Here is a 12831-nt window from a genome sequence, read left to right on the forward strand (position 1 = left end):
AAAAAAGTCTCCAAATTGTTCATTTAAGATACGACGTTAAAATATTAACAGAGGAGCTAGATGCTGCAAACAAAAAACTGCAGCAACAAGCCAGTGTCCCAACATTACAGATCGCGTTGCCTCAGACATGCCCAGAAGACGCTGTTCAAACCAGTGAGGAACCAGAGGTTCACCCCAAGGACCCACTGGAACGCAGCATTGATCAGGGTCTTACGATCAGGGAGTCTCCTGTTGAGGTTGTTGAAACAACGCTGGGAGACCTGCCAGAAATCACGTCTGAGCGAGTGTCCACAGCTGAAAACAACCAACTGAAAAATGGCGCGGACGAAAATATTCTGCACCTTCAGGCAATAAAGAAAGCGTTTGAGGTGAAGTCGAAAAAAATTAAAAAATCTGGTTCGCTCGGCTATTTAATTCAACGTACATGCCGAAGGATGACTGACTCAGGAGAGAACAACTTTACCATCGAAAACAGACCGTATGAACCAAGTTTATGATTGTGATGTTACACAGCATTGCAAAGATAAACGCTTTAAACTATTTGACAGTTCACACTGACATCTGGTTCAGGTTCCGGTTCCATCAGGTGTTTTCCGTTTTCTCCCGAACAGAAGTGGCTTTTCTCCGGGGACTCCGGTTCACCACTTTAAAAACAAAATGACAAAAAAAAAAAAAAAAAAAAAAAAAAAAAAAAAAAAAAAAAAAAAAAACCTCCTCCGATCAATCGCCACCTTATCGTGGTGGGGGAGTTTGAGTACCCCATGTTCCTGTGGGCTACATAGTCTTGGGTTTTTGGCCCCGTTAGGGTCCCCAAAGCGAACATGAGTCCAGAGAAGGGGTCAGACTAAGAGCGATTGAGTACCTCCACATCCAGATCACTTTCTCAGTTATATAAAATTATTTAAAAACAAAGCAAATGAACAAAAAAGGTCAAATTAGCAGAAAGAAGCTAATAGGAGCCGAAAACAGCTAAAATGAGCACAACTGAAAACAACAAAATAAAGTGAGGTGGTGTAGAGGTAGGGCAACCGAATTGGGACCTGAAAGTTGCAGGTTCATTATGCCCACATGTCAGTGTCATTGAGCAAGACATGTAATCATTGCGTTGGTGGTGTAGTGGGTAACATAGCTGCCTTCCAAGCAGTTGACCCGGGTTCAATTCCCGGCCAGCGCATTCCATTCTATGGGGCCAAGATGTTGTAGAGGCAGGGCAGCTGACCTGGGACCAGTAAGTCACTGTTCAACTCCTCGCCATCTCCACATGTCATGGTGCCTCTGAGCAAGTGTTGTGCATGTTGTGGGCATACTCTACCCAGACCAGGTGTTGAGACCAAGCAGATGGGTTCTCCTCAATGATGCACCTGAGGGTAGACTCAATCTCCTGCTTACATCTCTCTGATTGGCCGTTAGACTGGGGATGATAACCAGATGTGAGGCTAGATGACCCTCCCAAAGAATTACAAAAAGCTTTCCAAACCTGAGATATAAACTGTCAGACACCACATCAGCAGGGATGTCATGAATACGAAATACGTGTTGCACCAACAGCTCGGCTGTCTCAAAAGCAAAGGCCAGTTTGGTCAGGGATACAAGATGGACAGCCTTGGAGAATCTGTCGATGATAGTGAGGATTACCGTATTGCCTGCTGATGGAGGTAAACCAGTAATAAAGTCTAATGAGATGTGGGACCACGGCCGACTAGGAGTAGGGAAGGGTTGGAGCAGACCTGCGGGTGGTTTGTGTCCACTCTTCCTTCTATTGCAGGTCTGACAGGCAGTGACAAATATAAGTCTTCATGGTCTCTTTTTCTGGCCCCTGAAAGGTTATACAATCTACTTGAGGGGAGGGGAGCTCCTGGCAGTAGATTTATAGCACAATCATAAGGCCTATGAGGAGGCAAAGATAGTGCTTGGGACTTACTAAATGCAGATTTGAGATAATGGTATGCAGACGGAATATTAGACAAATCAGTCTCTTCGGGTACTTCCTGTTTTTTAGGTGAGGGGGAAATGGCTGACCGTAAACAATGACTTAAAAAGAATTCCACTTTTCAATTCTTTTAGTCTCCCAATTAATCATGGGGTTATGAGTCTTTAACCAAGGGAAACCTAATACAAGTTGGGTAGAGGGCGAATCAAAAATGAAGAACCTACCCGCTCATGGTGGTTTCCTGAAGTGATAAAGTGGACGTCTTGAATTTGGTTGTTTATCTGGGTGAGATTCTGTCCAGTGATACCAGTAACTCTCATTGGGGCCGGCAGGTTCTGGGTAGGTAAATCTAGCAGGGACACCAGGTCTCTGCTGATGAGATTCTGTTCCGCCCCGAAGTCGATGAGTGCTGAAACAGGGAGTTGACATTGCTTAGACAAAATATTAACCGAGAGAGTCAAACGTGGTGCAGGAGAAAAAGAAGAATTCCCCACCAGGATCTCCTGCCTTAATGGTGAGAATGTTCGTTTCCCCGGAATGGGCAACGCGCTTACCACAATTTATGCAGGCCCGCGCATTTATACAATCCCGTTTTTCCTCCGGTGTTAGACGAGTTCGTCTGATCTCCATTGGTTCTGGTTCGGCTTCGTTAGAGGTTGTAGAATGACTGGATTCTTTCTGTGTGTAATGTGCCCCAGAAACAAGCTGAGCCGGCAGAGTAGTAACCGGAGCTCTTCGACGTGTGACGTAAACCGGAAGCAGGAGTTCTCTGGGGATTGTAGTTCCTTTCGCGGACTCGTTCCAGACGGCGATTATCCAGACGAGTAGCCTACTTTATTACTCATTACAACTTTATTAGTTCATCCAGACTATTGGGTTCTTCTCGGGCGGCAATCTGATTTTATATAATCGGACAAAGAAAGAAGGAATGTACCCCTTAACGCCAACTCCTCCCATTTTGTTTGAGCTGCTGTAATCCGAAACTCGAGGGCGTGTTTGGCGACGGATCTTCTGCCTTGCCACAGTGTCAGGAGGCGCTTCACCGCTTCCTCTTGCTGGAGTGGATGGTCAAATACAAGTTCAAAGTCCTTTAGGAAACAGGCAAAAGTTAGCGTCTCGACAGGTCGAGATGAAAGGTGGGCATTGGCCTATCGGAGATAGTCTCCCTTCAACTGACTTACGACGCAAGTTATTTTGGAGGCGTATGAAAAATACGTTTGTGGTGCTCTACTAAAAGCCAAACGACATTGCAGGATAAAACCACCACAGTGATCAAGGTTACCAGAAAAAAAAAATAAAATCAGAAGGTCTGAAAATTATTTCACTGGGCGAGGGCTCAACATCTCTGGTTGAGACTCTAGGAGTGGGGTTCTCTGGTGCAACACTTTGGGATGTGGGAAACAGAGTGGATAATTTTTGATTTATAGCAAAAACCATACCTCCCAATTCCTGAAGGTTTGACTGGCTGCTTTTCTGCTGTTCCAGGATTTGTTGCAGGGTCGCATCATGACTGTCGATGCGCTTAACCTGTGAGGATAACTGCTGAGTGTTGGGACTGTTCTCTCTCAGTCATGTTCTGGGTGCTTTCGGGCTAGAGCATTCTGTTGTAATGAGGGATGCCCAAATAAAAACAGACTGAGAGGAAAACAGAACCAGACTCAAATATAACTGAAAAATGTTTATTTACAGTGAAGAAAATAGAACTATTTACAAGCAGGGTCTGGGGCTGTGGAGACAGAGGAGGAGGATTACTTACTTTGAACCCATACTTACCCATACCCATACTTTGAACAATATTCAAATCAACTTTTGACTGTAAACAACTGCCCATCCCAGTTTCCCGCGCCAGCTTTGAGCTGAGCGTCTTTAAACTCGGACATTCACCTCAGACTTTATTTGCACTCGTCTACCGCCCACCTCGGTCTAAGGATTTCATAAATGAGTTTTCTGACTTCTTGGCTGAAATCACACCAAAATATGAGCATCTTTTCATTATTGGTGACTTTAATTTGCACGTGTGCTGTCCTGAGAAGCCCTTGGTTAAGGACTTTTTAGATTTATTGGACTCATTTAATTTAACTCAGCATGTAAACGGTCCCACCCAAGAGTGTGGACAAACACTGGATCTTATTTTAACTCATGATATGACTGTTAATAATCTTGTTATTGGTGATAATGTTTTTTCAGACCACATGCCAGTCCAGTTTGAGTTCACCCTCCCCCATCTAACCCCTAAGTCGTGCATTCCTGCACATCGCACTCGGACCATTAACCACTTCACTGCCACACGTTTCACAGATGTTTATAACTCTGAAATGATCATTCAGGCCCCAGTGTTTCTCACCACCACTGAGGAGCTGACAACCCAGTTCAACTATGTCTGCTTAAAGACTCTGGATCATGTTGCACCTGTTAAAACCAAAAAATCAAAACTCAGAGCAGAACCTTGGCTGAGTGACGTCACCAAGGCTGTTAGGCAACAATGTAGGAGGGCGGAATGAAAGTGGAGGAAAGACAGGCTGCAGGTCTCTTTCCAGATACTTAAAGAGAGTTGGCGCTGTTATCAGAAAGCAGTGAAAGCTGCTAAATCAAAATTCTTCTCTGATATAATTACCTCAAACTCTCACAACCCATGTGTCCTCTTCTCCACCCTAAACTCTGTTCTCCACCTCACTGAACCATCACCTCTGGAAGCCTCGACTGAGCTGTGCGACAACTTCTTACATTTCTTTTTGGAAAAAATTGCGACCACCAGGGCTCTCATTTCCCTCCAACTCATGACCCATCCATCCCACTTCAATCTGTAGCTCCTTTTGACCATTTTGAACCCATCACTCTATCTTCTCTAGAGCAGGTCATGTGCAGCTTGAAACCTTCTGGCTCCCCCTTTGATGTGGTCCCCCCTCGACTACTAAAGGAGGTTTTTCCAACTCTAGGTCCGTCCATTCTTGCCATAGTAAACAGTAGTTTATCCACTGGCGTGGTGCCAAAATCCTTTAAACATGCTGCTGTCCAGCCTCTCCTGAAAAAACCAAACCTTGACCCCTCAGTCGTTTCCAACTTCCGGCCTGTCTCCAAACTCCCATTTGTTTCTAAACTACTGGAGAAAATAGTCGAGTCCCAGTTGAAGTGCTTCCTGGAGGATCAAGCCATCTTAGAGCTTTTCCAATCTGCCTTTAAACCTCTCCACAGCACTGAAACTGCCCTGCTGAAGGTCTTTAACGACATCTTCAGATTCACAGATACCAGTGATTCTGTGCTGCTTGTCCTGTTGGACCTCACAGCTGCCTTTGACACCATCGGCCATGAGATCCTCATTGCTAGGTTGGAGCAGTGGGTGGGCGTCACAGGATCAGCCCTCAATTGGTTCAGATCTTACCTCACTGACAGATCCTTTTGTGTCTCCATCAAGGATTTTAGTCCCGCAGAGGCAGAGCTTAAATGGGGGGTTCCACAGGAGTCCATCCTGGGTCCCCTCCTATTCTCTTTATACCTGCTGCCGCTTGGTGCTATTTTCTGGAAACACAACATGCCCTTCCACTTCTATGCCGATGACTGTCAAATTTACTTCCTCCTAAGACACAATGGTACATGCTCTATTCAACTGCTGCTCAACTGCCTGGCTGACATCAGGGACTGGATGGCTTTAAATTTCTTAAGTTTCAATGAAAATAAGTCTGAAGTCATGTTGTTCCCTCCCAACGACACAATCACAAACCACTGCATTGACCTTTCCGCTCTAACCCTGTCAGGAAAACAAAGAGTCACTAATCTGGGTGTGATAATGGACCCTTCCCTGAAACTTAACAATCATGTAAACATGATTGTGAAATCATGCTTCTTCCAACTGAGGCAGCTATCTAAACTGAAGCCCATATTGTCCAAAAAGAACCTGGAGACCGTAATACATGCATTCATTACATCTAGGCTTGATTACTGCAATTCTCTCCTGTTTGGTATCAGTCAGACCTCCATTGCACGACTACAACTGGTCCAGAATGCAGCAGCCCGATTTTTAACCAGTACAGGCAAAAGAGAGCACATTACACCAGTTTTGGCCTGACTGCACTGGTTACCGGTTCACTTTTGAATCCAGTTCAAAATACTTCTGTATGTCTACAAATCACTGAACAGTGTTGCGCCCCCCATCTCTCTGATTTGCTACAACCCTATGTCCCACCATGCTCCCTGAGGTCAGCGGACCAGTTGCTCCTCACAGTTCCAGGAACTCGTCTTAAGCGCAGAGGTGACAGGGCCTTCTCTGTAGCAGGACCAAGACTCTGGAACGAGTTACCTCTGCTTGTCAGACAGGCCCCCTCCCTCTCGGTTTTCAAGTCCCGTTTAAAAACTCACTACTATTCAGTAGCTTTCAACACCAGATGATCTGTGTTTTGATCCTGTATGCTCCACACTGGTTTGTCGTCATTATCTGCATCGTTTTTTGTCTATTCTGATTTACCTCATTTTGTATTTTGCTTTGTGTGTTACCTGTTGTTTTGTCTGTACAGCACTTAGGTTGGCCTTGTTGCTGTTTTAAGTGCTTTATAAATAAAGTGGTATGGTATGGTACTTTACGGTAGGTAAAATTAATCCAACAGGTGACTGACCAAAGTCTGAGGTGCTTACAGTAGAAGGAGTTGAGATGGCTGGGTGAGTAAGGCTGAGGGTTTCTTCTCCAAGGGTGACAGGGCCAGGCAGTCTGCAGAGGCAAGTGGTGGAAGGCGTGTGAGAGCAGCTGAGAACCAAGAATCACAGGTGTTTTTCCTCCAAGGGTTTCTCCAAAACTTCAGGTTAAGGGACAAGATCCAGGAGAGCAAGACTCTGAAAATACGCAGACAGAAACAAGGTAAGTATTTACATTTCCAAACACTATACTGGGCTGGAAGCATATATACCGGCAGGTAGAACAATGCTCCAGCAATAGGCCCTTTTCACATGACGTCAGACAACTTCCTTTTTGACTCGATGCTGTGGATCATTACTTCCGGGTCTATTCTCCCGCCGGAGACCTGTCTGGAAACCTAACGGAATTTCATTCCTTCAACCTTTATTTATAGAGATTATATTACAAGATATAGCACAAGGTAAGGTTAATAAAAACAGTATTTATATGTTTGTTAGCTGTGGTAACGTTATCCATCATTGCAGCAACTTTGGCCACAGTAGCTAAAATATACAACACGGGCTGTCAGTGCTCTAATGTTTAAAGGTTTACTAGCTATATTAACGTTAATAAAAACAGTATTTATGTGTTAGTTAGCTGTGGTCACGTTATCCATCATTATTAATTTACCATTCTGTAACTGTGTGAGGAAACAGCCGCTAACAGGTAGCTAAACTCTACACTGCTGCTGCCTGTCAGTGCTGTAACATTAAAATGATAACTTTATGTATTAATGTAAAATCTCTGACATCTTCCAACACTGTTGTTTAGAATAGCATTTTAAATGAATTAAAAACTCCTTCAAGTCACACTTCTTGGATGAACATTCATTACTGCAAGCAGCTGTGTTGGAAATCTCTCCATATATCTATCTTTTTTAAAAAAAAATCTACTAATGAATGAATTGATGTTGTGAAGAATTCTGTCAGAACTTTTTTTTTAAATAGCTTGTCTTCAGTAATCTGCATATGTACATCTTTTACATTTAAATTGCATCCGTTTGTATATTTTACACATCTGGTGATGTAGTACATGGAGGAGGGGAGGAAATGCTCAAATTAAAGCTTCTGTTGTGTAACAATTAAACAAGGTTTGTGGCAGCTTCTTGCAAAAATTAATTTAATCATTTTATTGAACACTGTACATGGAGCAATGTTTGTATTACAGCATTTCTCCTATTACTTACCCGTTACTGCCTTGACAGTTCTGAGGTGAAGATATACGTAATTTTTTTTCAAAGGGGAAAACACAAAATATGCAATATTTTCCATAAAGTATAAAGTTGCTCCTCATTCAAATCATTTCATGTATTTACTGACAGTCTCTCAACCATTAGCAAGTCCAAAATGTTCTGAATACAACCACAAGATGGTTACAGTGTTATTCACTGCCATATAGTTTTTTCTACAAGACATTTTCTGCAATACTAGCCTGGAGAAGGATGGCAGTCAGAGTCGTGATCTTTTGCCACTGCACCTGCAGGCGATGCCTCCTCTGTACAGTTCCCGGGGTCAGACACCTCCTGGGAGTCATCCTGGCCAGCAGCACCAAGACACTTTCTTGCTCACAGGTAAACTGACTCATGAGCGTCTCCCTAGAGGTGGGAAATCAGACACTTCATGGTCATGACACATTTTTGTTTATTTTTAAAAATGTTCAGCACTTTAGTCTTCCCTCCATTTACCCCAATCATTCCAGTGAAATCTAGATGGCACCGCTCCTTGTCTGATCCAGGTTCTTCCACTGGCTGATGAATTTAGATCTTCTGGGGCAAAGTGCAGACTGCATGGGTGCTCCCACGAAGGATTTTAAAAGTTGGCCCTTCATCTCTCCTGATCGCTCTCACCCGACGGGAACGTATTTCTTCGTCCACGGGAAAATTGAGAAGAAAGCAAAAAAAGAGAAATTATTAATCATCAGAACATGGAAATGTTTTGACATATAGCTTTTAATTCAATATTTAAAATGCTATTCTAAACAACAGTGTTGGAATATGTCAGAGATTTCACATTAATAGATAAAGTAAACATTTTAATGTTACAGCACTGACAGGCAGCAGCAGTGTAGAGTTTAGCTAGCTGTTGCTGCTAACTAGCTTACTTTACAATTGGAGGCTGTTTCCTTACACATTTACAGAATGGTAAATTGATAATGATGGATAACGTGACCACAGCTAACAAACACATAAATACTGTTTTTATTAACCTTACGTTGCGCTATATCTTGTAATATAACCTTCTTCTTGTTCTTCTTGTGAGAGGAGGGTGTGTGGAGGAGCAGAAAGTGAGTGTCTATTCATTCGGTTTTTCTGTCCTTTTTCTACTTTTTTCACTTGGTGTTTATGCTTATGTTAGTTATTTAATTGTGGGGTTTGGCGTTTTATTAGTTTAAAAAGTTTGTTTGACGGGGTGTGGCCGTCAGGTGCACCTGGCTGGCCGGCGTCTAGACGCCATGGTGGTGGAGAGCACTGGGAGCTTCTCCACGCTGACGCAGAAAAACGGCATCAAGGTGAGTGCTGGTTCTCCGTGCAGCGTGGAGGAAGTTTGTTTAGCGGTGGGGGAGGTGGTTGGACATGGGTCCATCAGGTCCGCAGCCCGCATGAACGGGGCTGTAGTTATTTTTGTTGATAAGGCGGAGAAGGCTCAACAACTGGTCGAGGCTGGCATCTCAGTGGGAGACTTGTTTCTACAGGTGTCACCACTGGCGCTACAGCCACTAAGATCACTCTGTCCAACGTCTCCCCGTTTATCAGCGACGAGTTTCTGATAAAGGAGTTGTCCAGACACGTGAAGGTGGTGTCCCCGATTAAAAAAGTGTTGACGGGGTGTAAATCACCACTTCTAAAACACGTCGTCTCCCACAGGAGAACACTGTTCATGATTTTGAACAAGCGGGGGAAGAGTTTAATGTGCGATTTCACGTTAAACTGGATGATTTTGAGTATCTTTTATTCGCCACTTCCTCCAACATGAAATGTTTTGGATGTGGCCAGGAGGGGCACGTAATAAAAATGTGCCCAAAAAGTGCCGGACCGCTACAATGGGTCCCCCTCCCGCCGCTGCTGCGGGTCCCCCTCCCGCCGCTGCTGCGGGAGAGTCGGCGACCCCATCTGACGGGGAACGAGTTAGTGTTGAGGTGACAGCTGTGGATGGTGAAGCAACAAAAAGTATGTGTGTGGAAAAAGGTGGAAGCACGGAGGTGTGTGGTGGTGGGGAGAATGGTGGTATTGTGCATTGTGAGGAGGAGGCTCGGGGGGAGGTGGGGGAGAGAAACGGAGAGCAAGGAGTGCAGGAGGGTGATGAGGAGTTAGTGTGTGGTGATCGGGAAGGGAAAGGAGAGGTGGAGGTGGATGAGGAAATAAAAAAGGTGCAGGAAAGAAAAGTGAGGGGTCAGAAACTGGTGTGGAGGGAGAAGCAGGGGCGGTTGTAGAGGAGATGGAGCTGGGGGCCCCAACCCAGGTGAAGAAACGAGGGAAAAGGAAAAAACTATTGAAGTTGCTACACGGGCCAGCAAGCAAGCCAACAAGATGTGTGCAGAGATGAAGGAGAGAGCAGAGAGCAGTGACAGTGAGGGCTGGTGCTCTGACTTCAGTGAAGCCTCTGTCTCACAGGCCGACTGCACTGAACCCCGGTACCCTGTAGAATCCTTCCTGTCCTTCCTCAAGCAAACAAAAGGGCTGAGAGGAGTTAAAGTCGAAAGTTATTTTCCTAACCTGAGAACGTTTTATTTCTCAGCCAGACATCACATTAGACACAAAAAAAGAGTCAGGTTTTACAGATCAAGAACTTTTTAGACTAAAGAAAACAATGAGCAAAGTCAGAAAACAATTCTGAACAAATGATGAACAGCAGCATTTTAATATTCCTTATAGTCTTTTTGTACACGCTTTTAAACCTCTCACTCACCATGGATGCTTTTAAAATAGCATCTTTAAACCTGAACGGGGCCAGAGAGGCTGTGAAGCGCGCACTGGTTTACCAAACCATAAACTATAAAAAAATTGACGTTTTATTTTTACAAGAGACACACAGTGATCCATCCAATGAGACAGAGTGGCGCAGGGAGTGGGAAGGGGAGGCCTTTTTTAGCCACGGCACCTCCCAGAGTGCAGGAGTGGGACTCCTCTTCTCTAAAGCTTTTACTCCCAGCCACATAGAGGAGGTGCAACACATTGTTCAGGGAAAGTGTCTTTTAGTCAAAGCCGGGTTTGAACATTTTAATGTAACTTTTATTAATATTTATGCTCCCACTGCCAATGCAGAGAAACAACGTTTTTTTTAGAAAAAATTGGGGAAAGGTTGGGACATTGTGGGTTTGAAGATTATGTTTTTATAGGAGGGGATTTTAATTGTACTGAAAACGAGTTTTTAGACCGCAATCATGCAGAGCCTCATCCAGCAGCCCAGCGCGCTCTGCGGCAGCTGGTCTCGTCTCATGGCCTGGTGGATGTATGGAGGAGGATGCACGCAGGCTCCAGACAGTGCATGTGGTCCCACTGTAAAGAGAGTCGCATTTCTTTGGCTCGCCTTGACCGGTTTTATTGTTTTAAACATCATTTTAACGTGTTTAAAGCCTGTCAGATTTTACCAGTAGCTTTTACGGATCATTCGCTGGTTTTAGGTAGTGTTTTTATCAGAAGCATTTTACCTAGGAGCGCCTACTGGCATTTTAACTCAGTTTTAACTTATGACCGTGTTATTACATGTCTGCAACAGTGGTGGGACCACGGGAAAGTACAAATAAAACAGCTGTGTCAACAGCACACGCTCAATGTTACTCACAACATCACAAGATCTATCAAAGATCTGGAGACTGATATAGTGGAACTAGAGCACCTCAGTGAAACCACAGGAAATCGAGAGCACATTGAAGCCCTCAAATCTAAAAGGTTAGTTTTAACAAACCTGCTGGACGCAAAAGTCCAGGGTGCGTTGGTCAGGTCCCGGATGCAGAACATCGCAGAGATGGATGCACCTTCCAGCTTCTTCTTCAGCCTGGAGAGGAAGCACGGGCAGAGAAAACTCATCCACTCTCTGTTGTCGGACACCGGGCAGCAGCTGAGCGAGCCGAGCCAGATCAGGAGGAGGGCCGTGGAGTTTTACTCCTCGTTATTCAAAAGCGAATACAAGAAGAACGACGAGCTGTTCAGGGAGTTATGCAGTGGACTACCCCAGGTCTCCGAGGAGACCAACGCCGACCTGGAGCGCCCCCTGGGGCTTCAGGAGCTCTACACAGCCCTCCAAAACATGCAAGGCCAGAAAGCTCCCGGCGTCGACGGACTCACTGTGGAGTTCTATAAGGCCTACTGGGACATCCTGGCAGAGGATCTGCTCCATGTCTTCAGTGAAAGCCTGACCACTGGTTTGCTCCCGCTGTCGTGCCGCAGAGCGTTCGTCCCCCTCCTGCCCAAAAAAGGGAACCTGCAGGAGATGAAGAATTGGCGCCCGGTGTCCCTTCTCTGCACCGACTACAAAATCCTCTCCAAGGTCCTGGCAACCAGGATGAGAGAATCAATGGAACAGGTCATCCATCGAGACCAGACTTATTGCATCCCCAGCAGGTCCATGGTAGATAATATCTACCTGATTCGAGATGTTTTGGAAGTCTCCAGTTCATTGGGTCTGAACACAGCGTTGGTCTCACTTGACCAAGAAAAGGCTTTCGACCGCGTTGAGCACAGCTTCCTCTGGGAAAACATGGAGGGGTTCGGGTTCAGCGCTGGTTTTATAGCCAAGATCCAGGTGCTGTACAGTAACATTGAGAGTGTGCTGAAAGTCAACGGTAGCCTGTGCGCTCCTTTTAGGGTGTATAGAGGTGTTCGGCAGGGCTGTGCGCTCTCTGGAATGCTCTATGCGCTCTCCCTGGAACCCCTGCTTAAAAAGAGCCGTTCGAGTGTTTGTGGTTTAGTTTTACCTGGTTTTAACAGTAACAATTTTATCCGCCTACGCTGAGGACGTTGTTGTTTTTATAAAAAACCAACAAGATGCCGACACGCTAAGTGCGGTTACCGAGAGTTTTTCCACCCTGGCTGCTGCGAGGGTGAACTGGGTAAAGAGCACAGCCTTCGCCGTGGGTGAGTGGCCTGAAGGGCTCCCAGTTCTCCCTCAAAACCTCCCGTGGAAGAGAGATGGGCTTAAATACCTCGGCATCCATCTAGGGGATAAAGCTCAAGTGCAAAAGAACTGGGAAAATGTGGAACAAAAGGTCAAGAGCAAATTACAAAAATGGAAATGGCTAC

General features: G+C 45.1%; 1 non-coding gene across 1 annotated transcript; it reads left to right on the forward strand.

The window, feature by feature from the left end:
* Positions 1-1102: 1102 nt before the first annotated feature.
* trnag-ucc lies at positions 1103-1174 on the forward strand. The gene has a single exon. It is a non-coding gene; the product is annotated as a tRNA-Gly (tRNA).
* Positions 1175-12831: the final 11657 nt, after the last annotated feature.

This window comes from Nematolebias whitei, chromosome 22 (assembly GCF_014905685.2).
Source record: "Nematolebias whitei isolate Nwh7 chromosome 22, NemWhi1, whole genome shotgun sequence".
Classification (NCBI taxonomy): Eukaryota; Metazoa; Chordata; class Actinopteri; order Cyprinodontiformes; family Rivulidae; genus Nematolebias; species Nematolebias whitei.